Source organism: Citrus sinensis, chromosome 5 (assembly GCF_022201045.2).
Source record: "Citrus sinensis cultivar Valencia sweet orange chromosome 5, DVS_A1.0, whole genome shotgun sequence".
Classification (NCBI taxonomy): Eukaryota; Viridiplantae; Streptophyta; class Magnoliopsida; order Sapindales; family Rutaceae; genus Citrus; species Citrus sinensis.
The window spans coordinates 14,754,514-14,773,794 of record NC_068560.1 but is presented as its reverse complement, the minus strand read 5'-3'; the positions used below and the strand labels follow the sequence as shown (position 1 = coordinate 14,773,794).

Genomic DNA, 19,281 nt, shown 5'->3' with positions numbered 1-19,281 from the left:
AAGTTTGGGACTCAAATTCTGGGTTAATAATAATCGGAGCCTGGGAATGAAATAAAAGTCACTTATTTCCAATGCAAAAGTCTAAAATGGTGTTTCACATTGTCATCCATTTAATTAGCCTTATCACAAGAATTTTTTATTTCAGTGGGTTGGTAGGTTTGAAAGGACAACTTGCCTATCTTTTCATTTCTCTTAGGCGAAATATGATCCGAGGGCTAATTCAAACCCCTTTAGGAAAATAAGAACGGGCCCTGCGTTCATGTTCCCTTTTAATCATTAACAAGAACATATTTCAGTTTAATATTCAAACAATTGCTTTAAGCAGAGTGTCGTGGAATACTGCCGGTGGATCCATAATATTCGCAGGCTTTTTAGCTAAATGGCAATTGCTGCATACAATGCGATCGGTTGCTTTCCATGAATTTTCAAGATCCTGACGTGCAAAAATGGGATATGCATTTGAACCGTTCTATTTTAATATTTTGCATGGAGCAAAACAATAATTCTGATCAGACAGTATATCTTTTTATGCATGATCGAAGAACATGCACATAATCACAAGTAAACCAGTTGATCCAGGTATCTTTTGGCTAAACAGTAATAGAAGCCACTAAAATAGAAGTAACGGATAGTTTATGCAACGGACTCTGTAGCAACTCCACCCACTGCAACAACAAAAAGGGGAAATTGAGATCAGTTAATCAAGTAAGAGATGACAAAAGAGCAGGTACATAAGATGATAGCATACACATCATTAAAGATAATTTGTTTAATTGCTATGATTGAGGTAGTAACATTCAAGTTGCATGGAGCATCTAAGCAGAAAAACCATACAAACTGGGAAAGCAAATATCCCCTAATATGTAGACCACTAGAAGCATGTAGGTGTCTCTTCATTGTGAAACTTGAAGGACCTTGTTATCATTTTGCATTTTTTTTTGTAATATTGTTGGTTAAATGAACATACTAAGAGTTCATCATAGAGACATAGAGTCACCGAAAATACATATTCTTAGCAGGAGCTCCTTGCAAGCTGAGTGATAGAAACAGACACAAGAATACTGCCACAAACTACAAATGGATTAAAGCAGATAAACTCCAAGTACCAACAAACATGGGACTCAATGGTGACGCACTGAATGATAGCAAGCACGAATTGAGTGGTGATACTCCTAGTCCTATAAAAAGAAGGTAATGCATGTTAAGACTTGAGAGAATCAGAATGATTTCATCGTATATAACTTTCTCAAGGTCATCCAGCTAGCTCAGTAGGTGATGTGTTAATTATGTTCGAAATTGCATGACAGACTATATTCAAGTTTTAAAAGTTGGTGAAATTCTAAATCTGAAGGTTATTGTATATATAATTATGTCCAAAAGCAGAAATTGCAGAGGCCAAAGACGTCACAAACAAGATTGTAAAGCGGAATCCTTTACTTGGAATGGATATTAAAGAGAACAAATAAAGGCTAAAAGTATTACAGAACGGGCATATTTGCATTATGATATGGCAAAGGAAATTAAACCAAAACAAGAGAGTAATATCTAAGGACAAATATCAAAAAAGAGATTATTCTTGATCCTTACAAGTGAAATATGACATTTTAAAAGTCGTATGAGAGATGAAGAAAGAACTTAGCATAACAAGTTGATTAGGATTGTGCCCAAGGTGCTCCACCAGTGGCACAAAACACCAAAATGATTCTGACCAATCTCCCGCTACTAGAAAGGATGCAAAAAACAGAAAAAAAAAAAAAAAACAAGTAATCTTGCCTTGTATGATAGAAAAAAAATCCAATATAAGAAGCAATCACAAACAGAACGATATATCAAACAAATACCAATCAGATGAGTATCGTATACAGGAATTCAATAAGATAACTATTAGTTGTTAATACGACTGAACTTGATAAAGGCACACAGTGGTCATTAAGATAATCTCTATTTTCTTTAACAAAAATTTCCACCATTTTTTCTACAAATTCACATCAGGAACAGACTATGAAAGCTGGAAAAAATCTGCAAAAGGAAAAGGGACCATTATGACAAAAGCATTTGAGAAAAAGAGCAGTGCAGCTATTGGTTGAATTGAGAATCTGACAAAAAATTCAAAACCTCTTTCATACAGATACTAACGCGGATTTCAATGAATTTCCTCTTAGAATGGATGGAAGTCGGCATTAGATGGCCTTGGAAAGAAGTTTAAATTCTTTTTTAGTTATAATAGTGCAAGTAGCCTGGTTTGAACCAAGGAGATAAAGTTCTTGAAACAAAAGGATAAAAATAATTTATACCTTTTTCTAATTCATGTACCCCATCACCAGTAGATGCTAGGGTAAAGACCTCCCTTCCTGATAGGAATGATCAATACCAAACAATGAAGCATGAGAAAGGTATGGTACTGTGGGAATACCTTTCAGTGAGATGGTTTTAGCATTAGGCTTTATACTTCCACAATGAGGAGTCCGCTAGTCCATGCTGCAGCACATAGAGAATAGAAATTTGATTAAATAACTAAGATTACAAGTTTCATTTAAGAAATAGCAGTCTTTTGCTTTTACTTACGCCCACTTAGGACACGGCTATGATACAGGGACTCAAAGTCCCTGTATCATAGAGGGGGTCAATTTATTGACCCCTTTGTTGTTTGGCTGCCATCTGGCAGCCTAACAACTTTTTTGACTGGCAGCAACCGGTTTTACAGCCGGTTGCTGCCATTAATATGTTTTTTTAATTTAAATAAATTAAAATAAAAAATATTTAAAACGAATAATATTTAAAAAATAATAATAATAAGAAGTAAAAAATGACAAGTAAAGTAAAAATGAAAAAAATATTTTTTATTATAAATATTTTAAAAAATAAAATAAAATGTGTGTTAACAAAAAGACAAAAATTTTATTCATTTTCTATGAAATTTATCTCATGTTTAACATTTTAAGTTTCATATTTTATGTTTTATGTTTCATGTACTGATTTTTCAAATACCCCAAAATTTTTTTTTTGCACCCGTTTCATGTTTACGTTCTATATTTCATGTTTGATGTTCTATGTTTCATGTTTTATGTTTCATGTTCACTGTTACGGAGGGACTCATATTTTATGTTTGTTGTTGCATATTTTAAGTGATATGTTTCATGTTGGTTGTGCAATGTTTCATGTACTGATTTTTCAAATACCCCGGAATTTTTTTTTTTGCACCCGTTTCATGTTTACGTTCTATGTTTCATGTTTGATGTTCTATATTTCATGTTTTATGTTTCATGTTCACTGTTACGGAGGGACTCATATTTTATGTTCGTTGTTGCATATTTTAAGTGATATGTTTCATGTTGGTTGTGCAATGTTTCATGTACTGATTTTTCAAATACCCCGAAATTTTTTTTTTGCACCCGTTTCATGTTTACGTTCTATGTTTCATGTTTGATGTTCTATGTTTCATGTTTTATGTTTCATGTTCACTGTTACAGAGGGACTCATATTTTATGTTCGTTGTTGCATATTTTAAGTGATATGTTTCATGTTGGTTGTGCAATGTTTCATGTACTGATTTTTCAAATACCCCGGAATTTTTTTTTTTGCACCCGTTTCATGTTTACGTTCTATGTTTCATGTTTGATGTTCTATGTTTCATGTTTTATGTTTCATGTTCACTGTTACGGAGGGACTCATATTTTATGTTCGTTGTTGCATATTTTAAGTGATATGTTTCATGTTGGTTGTGCAATGTTTCATGTACTGATTTTTCAAATATCCCGGAATTTTTTTTTTTGCACCCGTTTCATGTTTACGTTCTATGTTTCATGTTTGATGTTCTATGTTTCATGTTTTATGTTTCATGTTCACTGTTACGGAGGGACTCATATTTTATGTTCGTTGTTGCATATTTTAAGTGATATGTTTCATGTTGGTTGTGCAATGTTTCATGTACTGATTTTTCAAATATCCCGGAATTTTTTTTTTTGCACCCGTTTCATGTTTACGTTCTATGTTTCATGTTTGATGTTCTATGTTTCATGTTTTATGTTTCATGTTCACTGTTACGGAGGAACTCATATTTTATGTTCGTTGCATATTTTAAGTGATATGTTTCATGTTGGTTGTGCAATGTTTCATGTACTGATTTTTTAAATACCCCGAAATTTTTCTTTTTTGCCCCCGTTTCATGTTTACGTTCTCTGTTTCATGTTTGTTGTTCTACGTTTCATGTTTTATGTTTCATGTTCCATGTTACGGAGGGACTCATATTTTATGTTTGTTGTTGCATATTTTAAGTGATATGTTTCATGTTGGTTGTGCAATGTTTCATGTACTGATTTTTTAATATATTATTTTATTTATTAATGATTCATATAAAAATAATATATTAATATTATAATATTATTTACATTAATATTAATTTTAAAATTAATATTATTTAAATTTATGCAAATTTCAATATTTATAATTATTTATATTAAATTAAAAATTTATTAATATATTAAAATGTAAAAATAATAATATATTGTAAATTAAAATATAATTTAATATTATTGAATAATAATTTATTAATTTATATTAACAATTATAATATTAATTATAATCTAAATTTATTATTTACATATAATATTAAATTTTATAAAAATTTTTATCATAATTATAATACAAATTTTAAGATTTCTATATTTATTATTTTTCTAAGTATTAATATATATTATTTTTTAATTATTTAATTTAATTAATCAAACATTCTACAATATTGTTATAATACAATGCTAACGCAATACAACATAATACAATACACCAGCATTAAAATAATACAATACAGCATAATACAATATAGTGTGTCAAACGCACCCTAAATGGCTTATTGAAAGGTTTTAAATCTCAAAATGATTTAAAATTAAGCAATTTTAAAAGGCCAAAAATAAAATGGTGTGTGTAATACAAGTATAAGAGCTTGCCCAATTAGAGACAAAAAGATTTCCCAAGTCTAAACCGGTATACCACTTCTTCTCATCCGGAAAACCGTTTTTCTTATTGATTTCTCTCGGGACAAATTCCGGATAACCGGATTGTTCAAATCGGTGAGCCGCATTTTCTTTGGTTGCTCTCGGGTCAATATTCGGATAACCGGATTATCAATCCGGAAAACCGGATTCGCGTATGGCCTTCACTGGATTTAACCGGATAGCCGGTTCTGTAAATCCGGAAATCCGGATTCGAGCTGCACTTTGGCAGCATTCTGGATTCATTCGGCCAACCGGTTAAGGAAACCGGTAAGCCGGTTTTAACGTGCTATCTTCTGGATCCAACCGGCAAGCCGGTTTGTGATATCCGGAAAACCGGATTCGAGTGAAGGACTTGCTGGAACATAACCGGATTTCTGGTTCAAGTCAAACCGGCAAGCCGTTTACGGCTTGTAAGCTTCTAGTCACTTTAATTTCGTGCACCGATTTTAATCTTTCAATAGTCATACCTTATACTACAAGTATTCGTTTTAAACATTCAATAATATTATTTTGTAAACATTTTTCTTCTAATTTTTTATAAATATAATCACTTTCGAAGTATTTGTATTATGAATAAAGGTAACCAACAAAATAATAATATTCCAATCCGAATTTGCTTTTAAATTCAGAAGAGCTCTTATAAATAACCTTACAATCATTTTTAATTATATTAATTCCCATACAAATTTATAGGCTTATTTCTCCATTCCGCTAAATCAATTTAATCAATTTATTTTTATTTTATTTTAACTAATTATAGGAAACACAATTTAATGAAAATAAATCAAACTAACTATTCCTATGTCAAACATAATATTTTCTACATATCATCCTAAAAATCCACCAAAATCTAGTACATTACACCAAGTGCGTCATCCAACCTTATTACAAGTACCATCTCCGAAAAAAAAAGTGGATTGATATATTGCATAAATTTACGGCAAATAAAAAAAAAAAAGGAAGAAAGGTAAGTAGTTTTAAAGTAAAAACTCAGCACAACTTATTAACAACGTATTTATTTTTTAGCATTATAACATTTTTTTTGACATTTTTCAAATAAGTATCTTGTGAAATAAACATCCATGCAAATGAAATAAACTAAGCTTTATTAAAATAAATAATAGGATAAATAAATAATTAAACCATATGGTTTCATTCAAAAGTCATCAATTGTGATCACCATACCAATTGCAATCATTTTACCATTGAGGGGTAATAACACAACAATTTTCCAGTATCCTGCCTCATGGTCAATACTTATAATTGTTGTATAAAATTGAATGTGTTCTATCACTTGCTCAGCAACTACAACGAAACCCAGCAATGTAAATGGAAAAAGAAAAAAATTTTACATAATCCGTATAAAAGATGCCTTGCAAATATCAACCTATATTTACTGAAGCCAAGCCTAAAATTCTGCAGCAAACAAAATTGCAACAAAGCTGCAGCAAACAAAATTGCAACAAAGCTGCAGCAAAGTTCATCATCCAACAGATTCTGCCCCCTCCAAATAATTTCCTGGTACGACAAGGGTAACTTGATTGGTCTATTCTTCTAGGAAGCAATGACAATCTATTGTTCGGCATTGACATCATCTGAAAATTCATTCAAAAGCTATATTCATCAAAACAACATATTGTTCAAAATGAACTTAATATTACTTTCATACCTACACAAATGCTCAAACTTTCATTAAAATAACTAATTATTACTTAAATCCAGCAAGTCAGTTTCAGAGTTAAATACAGAAAATTCCAATCAAAATAATATAACTACAGATATACATACAAGAAACTTACCACCAAAGCATTAATATAGCAAATGTGTTTTGAAAGCAATAAAGTGTTCATACTAGTAGGCAAGCAACCAAACAAAATCTGGGTAAAAACACTGCCCATGATAATATATTGTTGATCTGCTCATTTTAGGAAAAAATTGAACTTTACAACTAGTCAATTGAAATCATTGTTCATTTCACTATTTCACTCCAAGGAAAGCCCTTTATTCAGGTGAGAACCCAACACTTAATATTTACAGAGCTACAAGATTCAACTCAAACAATTAAAAAAAGAAGATTTAAGTCACCATTAAAACCTAAAAAGTACTAAATGAGAAAAAATTGTGACTATAAAATCAAATATAATTGGCCAAAAATGGTCAACCAAGTGTTAAAAAAAAAGTTTCGTGTTGCGAGAAAACCAAGAAATAGAACACAATATCATACACATTAACTGATAAACCAGATTGAAAGTGACTAAATATGCGTAAAAGCACGAATTAGGAATAAGAGAGAATTTGCCAGTGAGACAATAGCAATGGAAGTGAGGAATACACCGAGTATAGCAGATAAATCGCCAGGTTGAGGCTAAGGCCGAAGCCGAGGCTGTGCTTGTGTAGCCCCTGCTCTTTGTTGCTATCGATCCATGCACTGTTGCCCAAAAGCTTGAGACGGGAAAGACATAAACCAACACTATAAATCAGTAAAAATTTTAATTCATACCCAAATCAACAACTAAAATCAAACCCAAATCAATCATTCAAATCTAACCTTGATACAGTTCAAATCAAACCCTAATTATAAATTAATTCAGAAAATCTAATCTAATACTAACGTTTTGCTTGATGATTATGGCGGTAAAGAGAATGTGGGGCGAGGAACAGGGTTGTGCTTGTGCCGCCGTTGATCATTGTCAACGAAGAACATCAGCCCATCCTTCTGCCTTCGTTGATCGTTGCCGACGGCGGAGATCAGCCCGTCCTTGTGCCGCCGTTGATCGTTGCCTAGGAACTCCTTCAGCCGCCGCCGTTGATGGCCGTGGTGACGCATGTGTGAGGTGAGGAGTGGTGAGGTGTTTGACGTGTGTGAGGTGAGGGAGTGGTGACGGTGAGGTGAGTGAGTGGTGGTGGTTTTTTTTTTGTTTATTTCAGGTTTACATGTTTGTTCTTTCAAATTTTTTTAATTATTGAATAATAAAACAAATCTCAGCCATTGGATCCACTCTATTCAATCCAACGGTAATTTTTTACGTACTGTAACTACCCCGTTTGAACCGGTTGCCATATTTTTTTCTGCTTTTATTCATTTTTTTCTTTTTTTTTTCAAACTAAAACCCCAACCATTGGATTCAAATAAGCTGAATCCAACGGCTCAAGGGCAGCCCCTGTACCATACATGGATTTTATGCCCTGCATGGTAGCCGTGTCCGCCGACTTAATTAAGTTTAAGAGTCTTGATTTATCCATCCTAGGAAAGTTGAGTTTGTTTTTCAAAATAGGATTTTTCTTCAATAGCAGTTTGAGAAGTGTTGCATAAAAAATCCGTAGTAAGATTGTCAGATGGAAGCTTACCATGCCTACATTTAGAGTGCATTTGACTTTGAGATTGGACAGCTGTATCTTAAAAGTTACAGCGCTAAAGTGTTTGGCAAACACTAGCTACTATAGTTTTTAAGCTACATCGCTAAAGTATTTGGCAAACACCAGCTGCTATAGTTTGAAAATTATGTTGATATGATTTTTCACTTGTATGATGAAAAATATATTATATCTTTAATAATTTTGTTAAAGTTTTATTTAAAATTTGTATTTATTAACTTTTGTTTCATAGTTACAATTTTTTTTCCACAACAGCTGTAACTTAAAAGTTTCAACACCTCAATACCAAATAGGATCTTAATCTTAATTAGTGTTGGGGTAATTTTAGAAAAGATCATAATGATTATTGCAAAATGAAACTTGGCTTTAGGAGTGGCAAAAAAACCAGGGCTGGCCCAAGCTCGGTCCGGCCCAACCCAGGCTCGTGGGCCTAAGGCCCGACCCGTAAGGGACGGGCCTGGATATAGGTCCAAAAATTACAAAGTCCACATGTGTTGGCCCTGGACAAGAGCTTAGCAAAGCCTGGACTTGGCCCGAGATTTTTTAATTTATGAATAAAAAATAAATTTAATTTAAATAATCAAGAAAAAATAAAAAATATTAAATTAGTTTAATTTTTTATATTAGTATTTGTTATTTTATTGGATTGTATTACTAATATTTTATGTATTGGACTATTATTCTATTATATATTAGATTATTATTTTTAATTTAAATATATTTTCTTAATTAAAAAATATTTTATAATTAATTTAAAAAAGCCCATGCCTGTCTAGCCCCAGCCCATCCAAATTTGGAAGGACTTTTGGAGGGCCTGGACTTTGATTGAATGATGTAGGCTTGGGCATGGGCTTTGAAAAGCTCGGCCCAAACCCACAAATTACCAACCCTACTTGACTTATTTGATTTCAAGAAACAACATTGTGGAAGCAAACTTATAAGGATGATCCTTCTGGAAGCAAAAAGTAGATAAAGCCATATATCCAAAAAATTTTTAGAGAGCCATTGAAGTCTATCTGTCTATAGACCAAGAGAAGAAAGAATCTTCTACTTACCTATGTAAATGTCCTTGCAACTCCCAGAACATCTTTGTTGAGTACAAATTATCATCAATCTTGGTGAATGCTGAGAGGTATTTCTCAACCTTATCCCACTCGTCGCTAACCACATACTCCTCAAAGCAATGCACATCAAAGAAGACCTTTGATTCTATCTCCAAACTTCACCAACAATAGCTAAATCAATCATAAAACTAAATGAAGAAACCAAAAGACCAAAGAAACAAACAACAAAGATTACTTTTGGATTGTTTCCTTCAATCCTTCTTCATCAAGAAACCGAAGTATTAAGTAAATTAATTCTTCCTGCAAAAATATCAATTATATTTCATACTCAAATGACTTCGAAAGTGAATACAAAGAAAATAAAGACAAAACAGATCCTATCGAAGTTGTAGAATTTAGGTTACAATGTTCACTGAAAATATATGAACAAAATAGATTTTCAGAATAACAATATAACCGTAACAAAAATAAAATATAAGAAAACAAATGCAAAAGTAAATTGGTTTAGCTATATACTTCTTTCTCCCTATTCAAAACTAGGACAAATGAGACTGATCAGGGGCAAAAGTGCTGATTTATTCACAATGGAAAACACAAGTTTTTTAAGAACTTCAACAAATTTATCCTTTTGAGGTGTGGTATTTGTATAGCAGGACAATTGTTCATTATCCTTCCACATTAAATTCTCTTTAAAATTTAAAATTTTCAAATACATATCTATCATAGTTAACAATGTTTGAAAAGCTTCAATCATGCCTTAAGCTCTTCAATTCAGAAAGCTCAGCTAATTCACCAACAAGTATATTTGGGAAAACAAAAAATACTTTCAAATCCTTCAAGAAAACATTTTCAGCCCCCTGTATAGTCATTCCTGCAAACAAATAATACAAAACACAAATAGCAAAACAAAATAGCTAGACTAGGTCATTGCAGCATTGCACTGGTAACTTTAATTACTGGGATAGAAAAATTTCTAAATAAATGAACTTTCTTTCTATGATTCAATAATGTCTTTGTATGATTCAGTCATCGATCTTTTAGCTCAACTTAACCTCTCTACTACCAAGTGGAGGGAAAGAAAGAATTGACCCCAAACAACCTAATGAATTCCTTTACATTCTCCCACGCCCATCTGGCAATTAGATCACCTAAAGTAACTTAGGGTGTGTTATAATATTTGTGTTTTTGTTAACTTCCTAAGCACAGTAGTTAAAGTGTTTCACCCTAGCCACTTTTAATTGGTAGCAAATGTTTACCCAACATCCATCTGACGATTCTATTTAAACGTCAAAACACTTAAATCCTGAACATAGCCTTAAACAAGATTTAGTTTTCCCAAGCAAAACAAAGAAAACATATGTTTCTGATTTGTTGATATACCTGTGAAAGGCCTCATAATATTTCTGCTTCCGTAACTCATAAAACAATTTCTTTGAGTACCTATTATCATCAATATTTGTGAATGCTGAAAGGTATTTTTCAGCAACTTCCCATTCACCATTGATTATGGTCTTCTCAAAATGCTTCATGTTGAAGAAAATATTTGACTCTTGCACCAACCTTCATAAAAAAAGTACACTTAAATGAATTATATCCAATGCAAACTTCATCAGCAACTAAGAATTTTGATTTTGAAGTATCAATCTAGCAAAATTTCAAGAACCAAATACACATGCGAACGTTTTGCTGAACATTAGCTACAAAATATAAAAGTTCGTTTCTGTAAAGTATTTAAAAGTAAAATTGAAAAGCAACCGGAAGGTGAGTGGAGCTTACGCATGAAGACTTAGCGTACAATTGTCTTCTTCAAGAAACTTCATAATCAAGATTATGAGGTGCTTGTAAGTATTGTTCTCACTTCTCAATGCTCATTTTCTCTCTCAGTCTGAGTCTCAGGAGGTTCTAGATTTCTCCTTGTGCTTAGTGCCTGAGCAGCTGTTTATTAAACTTCCTTCAATGAAGAATGACTTTTCAATTAGCATTATCATAAGTGGGGAATCTTGATATTGAGAGTGTGGAGTGGGAGTACAAGTACGTTGTTTACTGAGATAGAAATATGAAATCAAAATTAAAATTTAATTTATGTGATTATTTTATCTTAAAATGTGAATAAATAGTTTTAAATTACAGTTTTATCCTTATTTAAAAATTATAACTTTTTATTACAAAATTAATAAAAATATTTAAAAAATAGATATTTATTTTATTATATTTATAAATTAATAATATTCTTAATTTGTAAATCAAAATTTTTATTAATTTTAATTATGTAAATTAATAATTATTGATAAAAGTAACTCAAATGAAACATTATTATTAATAATATATTAAAAAATTAATATTTTCTTAGATTAAACTATTTATTACTATTAATTATTAATATTAAATAAATATAATAATATTATTTTTTTAAAAGATAATAATATTATTTATTTATTTATTTTATTAAATATAATTATATTAAATTAATAAAAGAATGGTAGAAAAAGATGAGGTGGGAGTGAGAATCTTCATGACAGTGCAAATCTCACTCCACACTCCAAAAATGAGTGGGGTCTATGCAGTGGAATTCCCACTCTTCCCTCAAAACATATAAGTAAAAATTCAAGTGGAAGAAATCCACATTCTTCACTCTCACTTCAGTAAGTAAATATAGCATAAGTGCATTCAATAAATTATTTTTAAGGATGTCATGGGATAATATGAGATATAATAAGATTATATTTAATATGGTATTTTGTTTAGTAGCTCATGATTAAATTCAATTGTAATAATAACTAAATATTTATTGAATCATAGTTTAACTAAGTTTTTATAAATAAAAAAATTTATTTCATCATAGTTTAATATAATTTTTTATTATTATCAACTAAACAATTTTGTATTATTAATTATAACAATCAATGTCAATGATATTAATTAAATATAAATCATGATCTAAATAAGTTTTTATTCTTATTTATTAAATGTTTTCCCAATATTTATGTTATACTTATTTAATAATCTATAATTTTATCAAAATTTAACCAAAAACATTTTGAATATTAATTTAACAATTAATTTAAATGTAAACTTCAAATTATAAAAATATTTAATAATAAAAAATTCAATAATATTATAATTTATGCGCAAATATGAATTATAACATTGAAAATATAATTGAAAGTAATTAATTAGTTATTTTTAAATAAAAAATTTATTTTCAAATTATTGATTTGTGTTATTAAAAAATTAATAATGATATTTCTTTTAGTTTAATTATTTACATTATCAAAATCAATATTTTTATTACATTTATCACATATTAATATAATTTTAATATTCATAAATTATAATATATAGTTTAGTTAACAACATAATCCTAATTTAACAAAGAGATACCTTTCCTTTTATAAGTGAGTATACATGATAGGCTCTAGGATAATCTATTCTAACTCTGAGGCACTTTAGCTCACCAAACATGGGATGGGATATGATTTATTTGAAATATCTTGTTCTTTTTATCCCACCAGCAAACAAGACCTAATTAAAAAAAAAAACCAACAACAACATTGGGTATATGTAGTGGAGGAAATCTTGTCGCCAGCCACTAAAACATAACACAAATAAATAGATTTAGATCGGTCAAAATTAACATAATTATTAAACAAGTCTGATTTAGAATACTTGTTTAATAATTATATCCAGTTTGAATTTAAAATTTCTGACACAATAACTAATTTATGACATGATTTTTAATTTGATTAATTATATTACATTTATTTATTTTGTAATAAAAAGACTGTTTTGTATTTTTTATAATTTAGAAAGCATTTTGTTTTAAAATATATCTAAATTTATTAAAGTAGGTAGTACTACAAATTTAAAAAAAAAAAAAAAGAAAACTAAAAACATGTTAAACAAGTGATTTAAAAAAATATTAAAATTATGATAAATGGGTAACACAATTATGACATGATAATAAAAGGAATTAGTTAGTGTTTATCTATTCTTGACACGAATAATAAGTAATCATGTTCAGATTAGCTCAAATTTGGCACGTTATACCAACGTAAATTGTCACTTTTAAATAAATGTGACATTCTAATAAATAAATTTACGTAAATTATCACTTTTAAATAAATGTGACATTCTAATAAATAAATTTACAAAGTTTAATTAATAGAGATCTTGATTATTGATTAATCAATTTATATGTAAAAATATTATATTTTACTTTTCAGCAATATACTTTTTGGTGCCTCCAACATGGTTGCCCAATTGATTAAGAGCTTGGGATCTAGTTGATTGTATTTGAAATGCAAGTAACGCAACCCAAGAGAGGGGGTGAATTGAGATTTTAAAAATAATGCAATATAATTCGCTCAACAAATCAATCTAACGCCTTAATGAAATAGAAAACAATAAATTCAAACAAGCGTAAAAATAAAAGAGTAAGGAAAGAGAAAAACAAACACACAGATTTTTACGTGGTTCGGTAATCCCTGCCTACGTCCATGCCTCCAAGCCAACCAAGCTCGAGGATTTCACTATCCAAGCCTCTCAAGGCTTCAAGTTCTTACAATTGACTTACAAGGTGTCAATGAACTTTTACAATCAAGAGATTATCTCCCCAATCTCTTTACCCCAAGTGTTTCTCACACTTATACACTCACAATTCGATAAGAAATGAAAATTACAACAAAAACTCTCTTCAAGAGTGGATATGCAAACAATAGCTCAACAATGGTTCAATCTATGATGATTTGCGTTTTGAAAGCTCAATATATGTTGTATGATCTTATATTTGCTTGCATTAGTTCTTAGAATGAAGTTTGAGTTGAGTTTTTATAGTTAAAGCCTGAAAACTAGCCGTTATAGGTAAATTCTCGCGCCCAAGCGGTTAGCTGCTTGATTTATCCGGCTAGCCACTCAGGAACAGTGATATTACCGTTATTTTTGAATTTTGCTACAGTAACATTATTCACTAAATTTACACTTCGACCCAAAACTTTCTATAATTATATTATGGCTCAAAACGTCATAAAACTTTGTAAATATGTCCAATTTCAAAATTTCCTAAGAATAGTTGACTTTCCAAAACTTTTTGAAATTATGATATGGCCCCAAAGATATTATTATTTCGCAAAAAGGTCCTTTTCAACATAATGCCCATATTTTTCAAAGTTCTCAAAACATTTCACTTTAGTCTAAAATATTCATAAATTATAGTATGGCCCAAAACATTTCAAATGTTTGTAAAAATGTCCAACTCCGAAATTTAATAATAATACTTATTAAAATCAAAGATTTCAAAACTTAGCATTTAAGTCCAAATTACTCAAATCCACAAAATGCTTTACTTTATAAAAATAAACCTTTTAGTTTATGAAAAGTATTTAATTAAATTAATCTCTTGAGCTTCTCAAATGCTAAATCATGCATCAATTAAATCATACCGGCTTTACAAGAATTTATCGCACTAATTTATTCGTTGAGCTCTAAACTATATTCTTGATTTCGTCGTTTGTCCGTTGAGTGTCTTGAGCTTGATTTCACTTGATTCACTTGCATAAATATTACACTTCAAAAACTAGTGAAAATGTGAAATACAATATCTATTAAATCACTTAATACATATATTTGTTATCATCAAAATTACATTATGAGTAGCCCTTTAGGCTAACAGTATTGAGGTCTTAACTTCAAACATTCTAGTGAGCTTAAAAATTCCACCTTTTGTTGTCTATTGGGTCATAGGATTGGAGTACTGACCCCTTAAGGACTTGGTTAAGGCAGACTCATAATTTGAATAGGGTTATATAAACTAACATTCTTTGTTATTATTTCAACACTAGATAAAATAAAATAAGATAGGTGTTCGGGGTTTTTAATTAAAGATACCCAAAAAAAGGGTATTTAGTTAAATATACCCTATGCTTGAAAATTATGTAGGTATGTCTTTTTAAGAGGTATATTATGTAAGATACCACTAAAGAAAAATATAGAACACACACAACTCACCCCCACCAACACACTCTTTAGTTCCCACACTTTTTAACTCCACACTTTCAAAATCACTCACGAACAACCAATGTACTGAGATTTTAGTTTGTAACTAGGTGCATTATTCATCCAATGAATAACGTATTTGAAGCTTTATATTTATTTTGTGTTATTTATTCATTTTGTTAACATTATATTATTTTTAAGGTTTTATTTGGTTTGGGATTAACAATAAAGCAACTCGCATTTTCATTACATTTGCATCATACACTGCTATTTGATGGACTTTATAACTACATTTGTTGAAACTTGAATTTGTTGTGAACATTTTGTTCTGCACCCGACATACACGACAACAGTCATGTATGTATGAATTTACATGACTGTAGTCGTGTAAGTGTGCAAAATGTTCTAGTTGTCATGACACCCTAACATTCTATTGGTGCAAAAAATATATTTTTTTTTACTAAATATGTCCTCTAACTGTTATTGGACTATAACCGTGTGTTTTAATAAGTTACATGACTACTATCGTGTACGTATGAACTTATATACTACAGTTGTGCATATATGTAAAATGTTCTAATCGTTATGAAACCTTAACATTCAATTAGTGCAAGAAAAATATTTTTTGGAGAAAAAATATGTCCTCTGACTATTTACTGTGCTGTAGTCGTGTGTTTTTGCAACTTACACAACTTTTATCGTGTATGTATGACTTTACACGATAACAATTGTGCAAGTGTAAAACATATAGTAGTTGTTATGACACCTAACATTCTGTTAGTGTAAAGAATACTTTTTTGTTATACTAAATATATCCTCTGACTGTTTATTAGACTATAGTTATGTATTTTAGTAAGTTACACGACAACAGTCATGTAAATTGACAAACGATTCCACACTTCATTATATGTCTTGTTTGATTTTTTTTTATTTGTTTTATAATCATGTGATGTATTATTGCAAGAAATGACTTAAGTATGCGTGTCTATTATGTTTTGTGGTGACTAGATTGAGCAAAACGGTACAAAGGCAAGAAGGATCATGGTGCCCCGTTCTACAACGTATGCAAAATTAATAGAAATAATATATGAGGTTAGTTGCTTTGATATTTCTGAATTTGACATTGAAATAAAATTCAAGCTTAAAACATTCGATCCAATGTCGTCGGTCTAGATAATTTTCTAGAGAAAACAATTAGTGGAGTTGAGTTGAAAATTTCTCTTTGTTTTACTTACAAGCGAAAATAGATTTTGGTGACCCTTATTGCTGATGTTGACCCTAACTTTGAGCCAGATAACTGTCCACAAGAACCTATTAAGCTATATGTTGGAGGTGAAAGTTTAAACCCAAACAATTTGGTTGCTGAAGTTCACTCAATATCAGAATTTGTTCATGGGACACAACCCAATGATAGAAGGAGGCTGAATTTAGAAAATGTGAATGGTATCATTCATGATGATTTTAATGGGATAACAACTGGTGATCCAACAATGAGGAATGTAGCGCCTTTTAATATGAGTTTCCCACCGCCCGATAGTAGATATATGTCTAGAGTCAATTTGTTTGCATGTAGCAGTTCATTAGACAATGAAAACTCACATTCTAATAGTAATAACTTGCCATCCATGGAAGTTGTTGGTGATAGTGATGGATTAATGGGGAAAAAGTTGTTTAGTTCAAAAAAGGAGTTGCAAAAAGTGCTTTATATGGAAGCCTTAAAGAAAACTTTTGAGTTTCAAACCTTCAAGTCAAGAAGAATAGACTTATTGTTAGGTGTATTGACGATAATTGTAAGTGGCGACTCCATGCTACTGAGTTTGGAAGTTCGAATATGTTTGAAATCAGAAAGTACTATAACGTCATCCATAGTTGCACACTTTATGTTCGTAAGAAAAATCATCATCACGCTTCATTTAAGCTTATCGCACAAAAGATTTGTCACAAGTTTGATGATGCTTCATTCTCATATAGGCCCGATGATATCAGAGAAGATTTCCAGAAACAGTTTGGGTATGAAATAAGTTACCACAAAACATGGAAAGTAAGAGAATATACAATGGAGAAAGTTAGAGGCACGCCTGAGGATTCATTCAAGTTATTCCCTTTATACATGGAAATGTTAGAGAAGAAAAATTTGGTCACCCGTACATTTTTTGAAGTCGACAATGCAAATAATTTTAAATATTTCTTTATGGTTATTGGGGGTTGTATACATGGATTTATTTCATATGTTGAAAGGTTGACCAAATCAAATTGATTTGGTTTTCCTTATATATTTAGATGCATATTTCTGTGTAAATATAGAGTTATTGCTTCCTAGAAATTAGTGTGTAATATTCTGCTTTAATTTTTTCTTTCCTTTCTGAGTCTCTTATATCCCTATATTAAGACTGTGTACAATCTCATAAAGATATGTATGAGAATTATTCCATAAATTTTTCTCTACCTATTTTCACATGGTATCAGAGCTAGGCTCCATTTCTTACTGATCTTTTCCTCATCATGTCTGACCAATCTTCTGAAACCACAGTCATCTAAAAAAAACTAGAACAAAAAATTTCCTATTCTGAATCTCATTCTATCTAGATTACAACTATCCGGCTAAATGAAGGAAGTTTTCAAAGATGGTCTCAGTCGGTTAGAATGTATATTAGGGGAAGAGGGAAGATTGGTTATCTTACTGGAGATGTCAAGGCTCCTGAAATATATGATCCTTTTTATGGTGTTTGGGATGCCGAAAACTCCATGATTATAGCATGGTTAGTCAACTCCATGGATGAAGATATTGGTGAAAATTATATGTGCTACTCTATTGCAAAAGAACTCTGGGATAATGTGAGTAAGATGTACTCTGACTATGGAAATCAGTCCTAGATCTATGAGTTACAACTTGCATACTTTAAATAGATTGTGGCAAGATCTGGATTTATTCAACGACTACGAGTGGAAGAGCATGGAAGATTTTAAACACCATAAACAAACTGTCAATAATGAGCAAATCTTCAAGTTCCTGGTTGGGCTCAATGTTGAATTTGATGAGTTAAGAGGAAGAATTGTTGGGAGAAGCCACTTTTTACTATTGAGAATGTTTTCTCTGAAGTAAGGAGAGAAGAAATCGTTGAGGTGTTATGTTGGGAAAAAAGAACTCAATTATCTCTGTGGAAATCTGCTCTTGTTACAGCAGATGCTAATGCTACTCGTTCTTTCACTCAACAACAACAAAAACCTTGCGTATGCTGTGATTACTACAATAAACCATGCCATACTCAGGAGACTTACTGGAAACTCCATGGAAATCATGTAAACTAAAAAAAAGCAAAAAGGTTGTGCACTGCCCCTCTGCCAATGAAGTGGAGGATCTAAAAAAAATCTCAACAATGAGTAAATTGATCATCTCATAAAACTGCTGTCTTTTAATCCTCTACCTGGTATTCCTAGTGGTTCACTAGCCCAAACAGGTAATTTTATTAATGCTCATTTTAGTCACTCAACCACTGCATTATGGATTATTGATTCGAGTACTTCTGATCATATGACTAGCATTTCTAGTTTATTTGATTCCTATTACCCTTGCCCTAGTAACAAAAAGGTAAAAATTGCTGATGGAAGCTTATCTTCCATAGTTGGAAAATGATCAATAAAAATCTTTGGAACCATTGAGCTTAAAATTGTGCTACATGTCCTTAAACTTTCTTACAACCTATTATTTGTCCGTAAATTAGCCAAAAAATCTAATTATTGTGCTGTCTTTTTTTACTCCTATTGTGAATTTCAGGATAAGGACTTGGGGACGATGATTGGCAGTGCTAGTTTGCGAGAAGGTCTTTACTATTTTGATGACTACTTTTCAAATAATAAAC

At 30.8% G+C, this 19,281-nt stretch overlaps 2 long non-coding RNA genes across 3 annotated transcripts; both read right to left on the bottom strand.

Annotated features, from left to right (window-relative positions):
• Window positions 1-439: 439 nt before the first annotated feature.
• On the bottom strand, window positions 440-2,599 carry LOC102609744 (uncharacterized). 2 transcript variants are annotated; one of them, XR_008054781.1, is made up of 3 exons: window positions 2,566-2,599; window positions 2,295-2,478; window positions 440-1,722 (listed from the first exon to the last, which is right to left on the bottom strand). It is a non-coding gene; the product is annotated as an uncharacterized LOC102609744 (long non-coding RNA). The 2 variants fall into 2 exon arrangements; XR_003063183.2 differs by lacking the exon at window positions 2,566-2,599 and having other exon boundaries at window positions 440-665; window positions 1,588-1,722; window positions 2,295-2,536.
• Window positions 2,600-6,121: 3,522 nt separating this feature from the next.
• LOC127902698 (uncharacterized) lies at window positions 6,122-11,221 on the bottom strand. Its single transcript, XR_008055153.1, has 5 exons — window positions 11,207-11,221; window positions 10,811-10,990; window positions 9,666-9,730; window positions 7,604-9,586; window positions 6,122-7,433 (listed from the first exon to the last, which is right to left on the bottom strand). It is a non-coding gene; the product is annotated as an uncharacterized LOC127902698 (long non-coding RNA).
• Window positions 11,222-19,281: the final 8,060 nt, after the last annotated feature.